Consider the following 12,651-nt stretch of genomic DNA (forward strand, 5'->3'; position numbering starts at 1 on the left):
CATCCCCTCCAGCATTCATTACTCTCCCCTTCTTTCATTTTAGCCAATCTGCTAGGTGTGAGGTGATACCTCAGAGTTGTTTTGATTTGCATTTCTCTAATTATTAGAGATTTGGAACACTTTCTCATGTGCTTATTGATACTTTTGATTTCTTTACCTGAAAATTGCCTATTCATGTCTCTTGCCCATTTATCAATTGGGGAATGGCTTGATTTTTTATACAATTGCTTTAACTCCTTGTATATTTGAGTAATTAGACCCCTGTCAGAGTTTTTCGTTATAAAGATTTTTTCCCAATTTGTTGTTTCCCTTCTGATTTTGACTACATTGTTTTTGTTTGTACAAAAGCTTTTTAGTTTAATATAATCAAAACCATTTAATTTACATTTTGTAATTTTCTCTAACTCTTGCTTGGTTTTAAAGTCTTTCCTTTCCCAGAGATCTGACAAGTATACTATTCTGTGTTCACTTAACTTATTTATAGTTTCCCTCTTTATATTCAAGTCATTCACCCATTCTGAATTTATCTTGGTGTAGGGTGTGAGATGTTGATCTAGACCTAATCTCTCCCATATTGTTTTCCAAATTTCCCAGCAGTTTTTGTCAAATAGTGGATTCATGTCCCAAAAGTTGGGCTCTTTGGGTTTATCATACACTGTCTTGCTGATGTCATTTACCCCAAGTCTATTCCACTGATCCTCCTCTCTATCTCTTAGCCAGTACCATATTGTTTTGATGACTGCTGCTTTATAGTATAGTGTAATATCTGGTACTGCCAGGCCCCCTTCCTTCACATTTTTTTTCATTATTTCCCTTGATATTCTTGATCTTTTGTTATTCCAAATGAAATTTGTTATAGTTTTTTCTAATTCAGTAAAGAAGTTTTTTGGTAGCTTGATAGGTATGGCACTAAATAGGTAAATTAATTTGGGTAGAATTGTCATTAAAATATTATTTTTAAAAAGTGTTAGATGGGAATTAGAAGGCCTGGGTTCAAATATAGATTTTGTCATTGATCCCTTCCTTGTGTGACCTTGGGCAAATAATTTGATCTATCTGGATCTCAATTTCTTCAGCTGTCAAATAAATAGGGGATCTCTTAGTTTCTTTTCCATCTTCAAATCTATGCATAGTTTTAGTGCTTTCAAAACTCCAAATCTGGAATGACCTGAATGTATGCAACCTCCTTCCACTCTTCTCTCCACTTCCTGGCTCTGCAAAACATGTCTGGTAAGGGTTCACATTTGATGTTTCCAGTCATCAGCGTCATTTCCCTATTTCATCCCATGGCAGAAGCAGTCCTCCAGGAATTAGAATTTCAATCCTAAAGTTTGGGAAAGGGAAGGGAAAAACCAGCAAGCAGTCCTCTATATCTTACTAATGATCCTAAAAAGGATTCCTAGACATTCCAGACTATTCATATTCATATTCTGAAGTTTCCTATGCAGCCACAGAACCATCCCTAAGCCAAATATGATAATGAATTTTACAATATTTACTTGAAACTCAAATTTACTAACCTGAGCAACCATAAGGGTAAGAACCTAGAGTTCATAATCTTCTCTGGAAAACTGTGTTTCAGGCTTTTTTTTTTCATTTTGGAAAAAGCATTTCCTCTGTATCTTCTGTGGTGATTTTACTATTTCTTGTATTTCTTATAATATTCTTATCATTGCCCTCCTCTGACATGATTCTTGTCTACCACTTACCTGACATTCACTAGCCGAGGACACTTTGAATGAGGCTCCTTCTCTACTTCTTTTAAATCCATTCATGATGTGCAGAGAACCATAGATAGAGCTGGATAAGACCTCATTTTGTCTAGTCTCTTTTGAAAATGGGGAAACAGAGGCCCAAGAAAATTGAGTAAGTGAACCAAAGTCACATTACTGGTAGGATTTGAATTTGAATTCAAGTCTTTAGAACTATTGCTCTTTCCATAGATGCTATCTCTTAGGAGGTTGCCCACTAACTGTTGACTCCATAATAAAATGAAATTAGGTGTCTATTTCAAAATTAAAATGACTTTAGAATGAAGGCTTAGAGTTGACAAAATCCTCTATCTGCTTCTTTAGCCCACAGTCTAGGGAGAAATCCATCTGGGATTCTTCTGGGAAATCTGCTACTCTTGAGGACTCTGGGAAAGTCTTCTAACTTTTGAATCAAGTTCTATTTTTTTATTATTTTGGGGGGATTATCTATCCTCTAGTGAGGTTAGATCTTTCCTACTTTCCCTACTTTCTCTACTCCCTGTCACTGAGCACAAATAGAACTGAATCTGCTGGCCCCTTCATTCCAAGTGCAGGCAGGAAGGGTCTAGGAGGCTGCTCTGACCCAGTAATTTTCTGAGGCTCTAGCAGAGCTCACTTCACAAAAGGGCTCTAGTTCTCTGCTCTCTGGGCAATCAAAACATATGGATAATGGCTTCATCTGGATGTTGTTTCCATCCCCAGAGGTGACTTTCCTGGCTTTCTGTCATTCAGCAGCAGGGGATAAGGGTCAGACCTCTTTGAAGAATGACTTACACCCCGAGGGACCTGGAAGCCAATCTATCCAACCAAAGGCTACCAAGAAACTGCCATCTGATAAGTCAGGACCATCCGTCCCCCCCCAATCTTGGGGACAACTTTGTTGCCTTTTAGGGGAAAATGAGCTTAACTCACATTGCAGAAGGCTGAGGGGAATCCTGGTGGGCACAGGTCCTATCACAGAGGAAATGCATGTAAAACACTTTGTATATCTTGAGGTACTATATAAATGTCAGCTGTCGTCATCTTCATCCCCATCACATCTTTTCTTTGGTTACTTATTCCAAAGGTAAATACCCAAATCCATTCATCCCTTCTTATCTTTGTGATTCTTTTTCTCTCATTAATCTGTCATGGATTTGGAAGTGCTATTTAGAAGTGTTCCTCTAGTTTCTTCCATATTTCAAGGTTACCAGCACAACCCCGGGGAAATCACTGCCTTCCTGCATGACCAGCCAACTTGCTTATTTGATCATTAATTTCCTGGATCATATCATTTATGTCACTTTTTGTGCATAAGTTGTCAATTGTTAATATGCTGCAACTTCTATATACTTATATACAGACTTGAGCTCTTTCTTGCCTTTCAGGTTGCTTAGAATTGAGATTCTTTGGAGGTGTGAGTGTTCCATGATTTGCAGTCATTCTATAACATTGGGAAAGTTATTTTCCAATCCAAGTGTAAAGTTAACAGACACAGAAACAAGCAAACAAACAAAAACTTTAATGGCCTTTTGCAGATTCTTGAGGTGGAAATAAAATCCTTACTCCTTTCCTCTAAACAAGTTATGCTAGTTTTCCCTTAAAACATCTTTGAGATTTAATTAGTTCAGGGAGCCAAAAGCTTGGGGTATAATATCACTTCTTGCTCACCTGAGTACAAAATATTTGTTAGGAGCTCAGGTAGTTCTCTGAGGCATGCAGGGATGTTCCACTGTGATGGGCAACTCAGAGTCAGGAAAGTGTCAATTAGCTGAATCAATTTGTCATGTCCTTAATGAATATCCTTGTTAAATAACTTTTCACTGATTTGTTCATGTAAATTTCCCTTTAAAATAGCAATGTAACAGCACATTTTGTTCTAATACTGAATTTAAACTACCAGGGGAGTGGCCTGAGGCAGCCTAGTCTAAAAACTTTGAACAATATATATATTTTTTGCATATTTATTTGCATCTTTGAATGTTTGTTATGTTAGTTGCCAAGTTTATAGGACAAAATAATGGTGCCTTCTCAAAAAGAGGGTTATGGACAGTTTTTGGCACCTCTCTACTATCAGTCATCAAACCTTCCCACCCCATTTTGGTTCCATTCACAAGGATGATATTTAGATAGAAAAGCCCTCATCATGGGAATCAATGCTAAACTCGTGTATCTGTCTAGGCATTGTGTCATGGCTCAGTGGCCAGTATTAGTTGAATGGTTTTCAGAGAGGATTTGCTGTTCATCTTGTCAGACACAGGTCTTGACTAGGCAGTGAATTGATCACCTGTAGCTAGGGCTAGGCTCTAGCTAGGACATTAACCTTAAAATATCACCATGAATGGGATTTCAGGCATCAAGAAACAAGTAAATAGATTTCTAGGGAAAAAAAGCTTATGCCATCCTACCCTAGCCAAAAAAAAAAAATCACTATCTTCAGGTGACTCCTTGGTGTCAACTGTAGTAGTCTGGTGGCCACAGACTCTCCATATGTGAAATAAGGTAATCACAGCCCTCGGAGAATGAACATATCCATGTAGAACAAACATATCCCTGCTTTACTTTGTCCATGAAAAATGCATGACAAAACTTAAGTGCTTCCTGTGTGTCAGACACTGTGCTATCATGGTAGTCCCTTGGGATTTGGAGATCTAATCTAGAGCTTAGAACTTGGGCAATCAATCTTAGCAGCAAAGTTTTTTTCTGCCCCAGTCTCTCTCTGCAGATTTCTACCCTCTATACTTATTATTTTTTCCTAGTAATAGAGCTCTGCTTACAGAGAACTGTTTGGTCCAACACACACACACACACACACACACACACACACACACACACACACACAGAGTTACCTANACACACACACACACACACACACACACACACACACACACACACACACACACACACACATTCCACTATGATCTTGATATAACAAATTCATCCCAAGGAGGAAAGGAACTTTTTTCTTGTTGCTTATTGCTAAATGAATTTCCTTGTTTCAACAAAGACTCAAGGTCATTACTAACCTCAAGGAAGAGAGCTCTCTCTCTCTCTCTTTAACAGTAATAGATCTTTTATAATACATGTATAACCCAGACCAAATTGCCTGCCAGCACTGAGAGGGGGAAGGAAAGGGAGGGAGGGAGAGAAGTTTGATCATATAATTTAGGAAAAGTTATGTGGAAAGTTGGTATTACACGTAATAATTAGTAAAAAATTAAAAATTTAAAAAAAAAACACCCAGTAATAGATCTTGGCACCTGAAAAAACCAACTCCAATATTTGGGGCAGAACTTTGCTTTGAATCTTTCTGGCCCAGGGCCATAGGAGCAATAAACAACCATGTTTATCCCTTTCACTCCTCTCTATCCACGGGCTTGGAAAAGGGATGGCCCCTAAGATGGAGGGCCAAAACAGAGACAACAGGGAAGCATGCTCACTTGGCCTGCCTAATAATGATGATTTCCTCAGAGGGTCTCAGATTTGCAGGGATTTAGCCCAAGAAGAGGTAGCATGGGTATCCAAGGTCACAAGTTCTCATTTCAAAGGCATCAGAAAGAAACCTTTGCATTCTGCCTCCTCTTTGAGGATTAGTAACACTGACAAGCTTGTTTGTCCTTTTAGAAAGTCTGAACAAAATGGATCAAAGTGACTTTATCTTTAGGACTAAACTTTAAATGTCTTAATAGTCACTGTATCCCATTTTATAATAAAAACAACTTGAATTTCAAAAGCTTCCTGGATTTACAAAGTCCTTCGTGCCTAATAATCTGCAAAGTAGATATCAATCCATCAATAAGCATTTTTTAAGCTTAAATTTATTTGTTCTTTATTACATTAAAATACCCAAGTAACCTCCTCCTTCTCTCCCTCCCCTCACCCATTACAGAAGGCATTGTTTAACAAGAAGATATATGTATATATAAAACTATGTCTTGCTTATTTATTTCTCTTTTATCAGTTCTTTCTCTGGAGGTGGACATACACAAGTCTTTCTTCAAACAATATTTCTGGTGCTGTTTATAATGTTCTCTTGGTTCTGTTCATTTCACTCTTCATAATTTCATGTAGGTCTTAAAATGAGATTATCAATAGTATGTGTTCACAGATGAGAAAACAGAGTCTCATAGCAGTTAAATGATTTGCCCATAGACACAGAGATTGTAAGAGTTGATGTTGGGATTCAAATCTAGGTCTCAAATCAATTTTCAGAGCTTCTTCCATTACATCAGATTCTCTCTCTTTACAAATGAACTTGAGCTTAGAACCAGTCAGTTGACCCAGTGAGAAATAAACAATTGACAGTATATCTTAGGAGTTAAATGGTCAGTGAATTAAAATATTTTAAAGTAGACTAGAAGGGGAAGGAAAGAGTAGGAATAGTTATAGAAAAATATCTGTAATTTTGTGGTAACTGGTTCATCTTCCTGTCTCAATTAAGTTCAAACAGCAAGTATGGAAAGACCACAGAAATTTAGCAATAGAAGTGACCTTTAAGATTGTCTAGACTGACTTCATTTTACATATGAGACAATTGAGGACCAGGAAAGATTAAATAACTTGCTCAAGGTCATATGTGTAGTGAGTGGCTCAGCTAGATTTGTATTGAGGACTTCTCTTTTTTTTAAACCTTTAACTTCTGTCCTAAAACACAACTAAGGAAAAAAGGAAAGGGTAGGCAAATGGGATTAAATGACTTGCCCAGGGTCACATAGCTAAGGGAGTATCTGAGGCCTGATTTTCAAATTCCTAGGCCTAGTATTCTATGCACTGAGCCACCTAGATGCCCCTTACAGATGACTTTTGACTCCAAATCCAGTATTTGTTTACTCTGTCAGCATTTACCTTAACATTAGCATTAATGCTCTGGCTAAGTCTAATGGCTCCCTCTGTTTGGGCCATGGTCTGCCATTTTCATGTCCATGACCACAAATAATGGTGATAGAGAAAGTCAATAGCTTTCTGTTGATCCCATAAAGAAAGATTCTTCCTCCTCTTCCATTCTCTTTCATCCTGGCTTGAAAGCCCCATTGTAACCAGTTCACACTTCCAATAAATAGGAATGCACTTTTACAAGATAAAGGTAAAATCTTGATCAATTTTATTGTAAAATTCTCAGAAAAAGAGCATTTACAATGACAATACTTTATGAGAGTCTATGATTCATCTTCTTTATACCAAGTGTTTCTGCAAATACAATGTGTGTTCAATACCACAGAATACGGCAAAGGAAACACAAACAGCTCAAATGCCACATACTGATACTGTGTTGGTACAAAGTTCTACTAAAGTTGATGTATTAAAAATAATTTATATATTTTATAAATAAGGAAAAATCACATGTATAGTAATTATAGGAGGCCTTTTGAGAAGTACTGGTGATTACAGAAATATATATATTTTGGAGTCTACACAACTGTTCAGAATAATGACATAAAATAGTTGAAAGATTTCTGAAGTGAGGGACAGGGCAAATCTAAACTGGAGAGATGGTATATGGCAGGGTTCACATTTTCAGGGACTGTTCAATTAAATGATACTAAGAAATTATGAGACCAATCACTTTATCAAAACTCCATGATTGAGTCCTGTCTTCAATCATAACACCCGGTGACTTCATAAAAACATAATATAAAAGCAGCACAATATGCTAAAACTAATGACAAAAGAGGGAAAACTGGGTGTATTAGGAGAAGCTCCATGGAAAATGGTGTCAGGTCAACTGCAGCAAAAATAAAGGAGACAGGAGAGTAAAAACAAGGAAGAGAGAGGAGAAAGAAAGATGGGGAGAATCCTATTAAAAATATGCATTAATATGCAGTGTTTGATACTTAATTCATATGTGTCATCTACACTATTAGCTACGAGTAATGAAGTAATGAAGCCACTGAAATGAGAACTGACCCACTGATAGCCCCCTGAAGGGATATTTTATTTTGGGAAGTCTTCTCTTTATAAAATTTAATCAAAGCAACTCGATCCAAGCTGAGCTCCCCTTGCACAAAATCTTCTCAGGGGAGACCCACCCTTCAAACATGGACCAAGGTCCATTTCAGCTGCCATGGATGAAGGGAATGTGTTTATGTGCAGGTAGGAGGAGATGATTCTGCTTGTCGACATTTTCAGAATTTCCTTTTGTGTTATGTTTCAAGAGATCCTGATACTCTCTTTTTTCCAAGTAAGGATACAGGACATCTGTCATGGTAGAAAATGCTCTGATGAGGTCATGGAATTGGGGACAAAGGACAGGTGGCATTCTAGGCGACTCTGAGGACAGTTATTGCTTGGCAGAGTACAGGACAAGCCCTGTAAAACCAGGGCCATTCCATTGACTCTAAGAAAGAAAGGAAAGGGATAATATGACAGAGGAGGCAACTCCCTTCAAGCAAGGACAGTTGAGCTCATTGAGTATTTATGCTCCAGTAGGTATCCAATTTCAAGAAGCCATCAGGATCCTGAGGAGGGGGTGCTTAAGAAGTATAGAAAGGCCTCTCATTCTGCATCATGTTCTGGTGCCTGCAAACACTGTGTGTACAAGCCGTTTCTTTATCAATGTAAACACATTTTCTATGCTCTAGAACAGAGGGAAAAAAATCCACTAATAATCCTTCTGAAAAGTGAATAATCGTATCAACTCTCTTTCTTAATGAAAACTAAGTTTGGCTAAATAGTTCCCTTTTCCTGCTGTAATCCTGATGCAAGAGGCCATAGACACATTTAATTCCAGTTCCTAGGAGCTGCTTGGGTCCTTATGGAATAAGACAAGGCAAAAGAATAGATTCCATGAAATTAGTAACAAGATTGTGACACATAATGCAGATGTAGACAAGAAACTGATAGGGGCCAGAAAGATCACTTTTCATCTGGTTCTTTTGCTGTAATATTGATGAGAAACAGGGCACAGACACTAGAGTTTGTATATTTTTCATTTTCAAGTTTATTTTTCACCTAGGGAATTCTTTTTTGAGAATTTCCTGATCATGAGAAAAAGATGGAAAATAATCCTTTTATACAAAAGAAATCAGCCAATACCAGGGTATTTAAGAATATTCTGGCCTTGATGCTACTACACAAGTAGGTAGGCACATTCTTTGTGACCTCACTATAGAAACTTCAAGAGAACCAGACAGAGAAGTCTTCTGATCCATAAACATCAGTCTGGCACAAACATGGAAAAATCCATCAAGTATGACTTGTAGAAACTATGTGGAAAATCAGAATCATCCAGAGTGGAGACTGCCTGGGGAGGTCTGGGCTGTCCCTCAAAGCTATGATTAATGCTGGTCCCTCAGAAGCAAAAGGAAGAAAAGAAAAGGAAAGAGGAAAAAGGGATGGAAAGAAAGCAAAATAGGAAAAGAGGAGAGAGAAAAACAAGCTAAGAGAAGGAGACAGAGAAGGGAAACAAATATCTTATCACAGGGAGTGGAGAGGAGAGATGGCAAAACTTCCAAGGAGAAACAATTGCCCAAAGCTTTTCTAGGGATGCTAGTGTCTGTCAGCTTTCCCCCACCCCCTACCTTGATCAGAATACTGCCTAAATTGGACTGGGCAGCGCTTTGTTTGCAATGCTCTCTCCTTAATGAATGCAGCGACACAGAGCCAGATTTGTTCCCTTCACATTTATTCCACCTGTCTAGAAGGATTGTAAATTACAGTAGACTATAAGCTCTTTGAGGATAAGCCACAGATTTATTTTTTCATTTGTATTCCCACATATTTGCCATTTTGGGCACACACCATAATAGGTACTGGAATTAAATTGAGACGACAGCATATTTTGGAAGAACCCCTATGTCATAGTTGCTCTGAACCCTAAATATGGCCTTTCCTATCAGTTGAAAAATTCACCTTAAATGCTGTGCTTCTCAAATTAAGCAAAGCTGTGATATAAATGTTTTTTAAAAAATGACAAAAAAACCCAACCCTCCCCACTTGTGAGAATAGGAGCTAGTGAGACCTAATGACCATATAAACAGAATGTCCACAGGAAACTGTGTATTTGGGACATACACATCTCTACCTTCTTCCAGAAGTTCCTTTGGGGCTAAAGAGGCATTTAGTTCTGATGGGGATCAAAGGGTTTAAAAAATACCCTTAAATCTGGAAGCATCATTTGTATAAATGCTGCTTCTTTCAGTGTGGCTGAGAACTGGAGTCCATCTGCATTTCAGAAGAAATCTGACCTTGTGATCTGAGCATCGAGTCCCTGAATTCATGCACTCTTTATACAGTTGATACCGCTGGAAAAGAAGTAAACCCTCAATATTAAAAAAAATTATGCCCACTTATCCTCTGACACCTTTGGATATAAATGGCAAATTCATGCAAGTGCCTATGTTTTAAACTATTATTAGTGTCTATGGATCCTGTGGAGCTGTTTTGTATGTTAGTGCCAAAGAACCCTCTTTATGATAAAGGGGACAGAACACATGATGATTTTTGTGGGTGCTATGAGGAGATCTGGGGAAGCAGATTGATCCATCCAACTCCAGGACTCATAAAGTCATGTTAAAATGAATTTCCACTATAGAGAGTTACTCTGTTCAGGGTCCCTGGGTCAGGGAAGACAGGACAGACGAACATCTGAGATCAACTGTTTCTGTTTCCAAAGGCACTAATGTAGGCATGGAGGATTCTTAGAACAAGCTGAAATGTGGCTGCAAATGTGAGGTAGATACATGGATGTGAATGTGGGAGGCCATGATATTCTAGCAGCAATCCCAGAGATCAGGGTCCCAAAGGTGGTGTTTGGGACTGTTTGTATTCATTGCCATGTATTCATGTATTCATTGTCAACAGAGGAAAAGGGGACATCAGTATTAAACCCTGAAACTTAAACTATATGTGGCATTTGGATAAAATGTGTCCCAGTAAATGAATCAAAACCTTCATAGCCCCCTTATAGAAAAATATATCCAGAATGACTTTGCTTCATTGCAGTTTTCCAGAGTCCTTTAGTTCACAGGTTTTTGGTCAACAGAAAATAGCGGTCAAAGCAAGACCAAAGAAGTGGTATAAATACGTTGGATACTGCTCATTCTTCCTAACATGAAAACTTATTGACCTAGTTCTCCACAGTGATTCCATAAGGCCTTTTCATCTGCAGCTTATATGCCTCCAGCACAATAAAAGGCAATTTCACTTTGCTTGAGTGGTTGACTACCATTGAGATGTTCTGAGTTATCCTGACTAAAGCAAGAAAACCCCTCTTCTGAGGCAGCTCTCCTTTCCCATCCTCCTCATGAGATCAAATCAAGGTTTCTAAGTCTCTGAATACATTGTAGTGATGGCTAAAAATCAGTTGCCTGGGATGTGCATTCCTTGTTTTAAAAAAATAGGTGCTTTTGTTTCTCCATCTCCTTTCTTAGGAATATAGGATGTTTTGTCTTGCTTTTTGGGAATAACCTAGCTGAGATACTGTGACCTGAGATAATATGGGCCTGAAACTTGAGCCACAAAATCTGGAAAGTAATAGATAAGGAGACAAGAAGGGAGGTTGGATAGTTACATAAGTGGAATACCAAACAGACTGCAATATACTATAATGAATCAAGCAGAAGGAATGAGCATGTCCATGGGAGAAAGGAAGATGGATAGAAGAAGTAAGGGAGGAAGAGGTCCATGTAGTAATTTGAGGCCAAGGCAAGCACTTAAAAATGAAGATTAGATCAAATGGGAAAAGATTTTTGTGTCAGGTTTCTTTGATAAGAATTTGGTATCTGAGATTTGTGTAAACTAATAAATTATATGCATTTTGGTGTATACATACACACATCCTAAAGCCATTCCTCATTACATAAATGGTCAAAGGATATTAATAAACAGTTCTCAAAAGAAGAAATGTAAACTCTGAACAACCATATAAAAGAATAATCTAAATCACTAATAATAAGAGAAATGCCCATCAAAACAGCCATGACATTTGACCTGTCACATAGCTAATTGGCAAAGATGACACAGTTAGCTCATTTTGGAAGGGTTGTAGGAAAATAGGCACATGGATTTATTGTTAGTGGAGCTATGAATCAGTACAACCATTTTGTAAAGTAATTTGTAATTGTGCAAATAAAATGAGACTAAAACCTTCATACACTTTGAAACGCAGAGTCTACGTTAGCAGACTACTATTGACATCTTCTACAAGGGGTAAGAAGAAAGTCATGATATACACCAGAATAATTATAGCATCACTTTTTTTTGTGATAGCCAAGAATTCTTAACAAAATAAATTCCCATCAGTTGGGGAATGGCTAAACAACTGTGGTACATGAAAATAAAATGGAATATAATTGTGCATAACAAATGAAAAAATATGATGACTACAAAGAAATGTGATTTACCCAACATTAGGCTTATTTCAGAAAGTAGTGCCAGGAAAATGACATATTCAATGATTACTGTAAACAATGTAAATAGAAAGAAAACTGTCAAAGCAATTAAAAGGCAGTGTGAAATTTCAAAGAACAAACACTAGGGCCCAAGAAGACATAGGAGAGGACACCTCTACTCCCTTCCTTTGCAGAGATGAGAGTTCCATAAATGCAATATATTGTACATACTTTCAGACTTTTTCAATTTATTAATCAGTTTGATGGTTTCTCTCTTTTTTCTTTAAAAATATTATTCGTTGTATGGAATGGCTCTTGAGGGGAGAGGGAAAAAGATAGTGAGACAAGTAAGAACCCCAAAGATATCAGTAAAAATGCACTTAAAAATAAATCAATGGCAACCAGGCTCTCTGAGTGTAAAGGATGACTTCTTAAATAAATCCAAGATGGAGAATACAAAGGACAGAAGTCCATATTGTAACCAGGGCTCTGGGGTTTGGAGATGGAAAGCCATACCTGCTCCCCAGCAATTCCTAATCCTTGGCCTCTAATCCTAGTTTGGCTCAGAGAGGTGTCTAAGCTATAGATAGATC

The sequence above is a fragment of the Gracilinanus agilis genome, chromosome 2 (assembly GCF_016433145.1).
Source record: "Gracilinanus agilis isolate LMUSP501 chromosome 2, AgileGrace, whole genome shotgun sequence".
Taxonomy (NCBI): Eukaryota; Metazoa; Chordata; class Mammalia; order Didelphimorphia; family Didelphidae; genus Gracilinanus; species Gracilinanus agilis.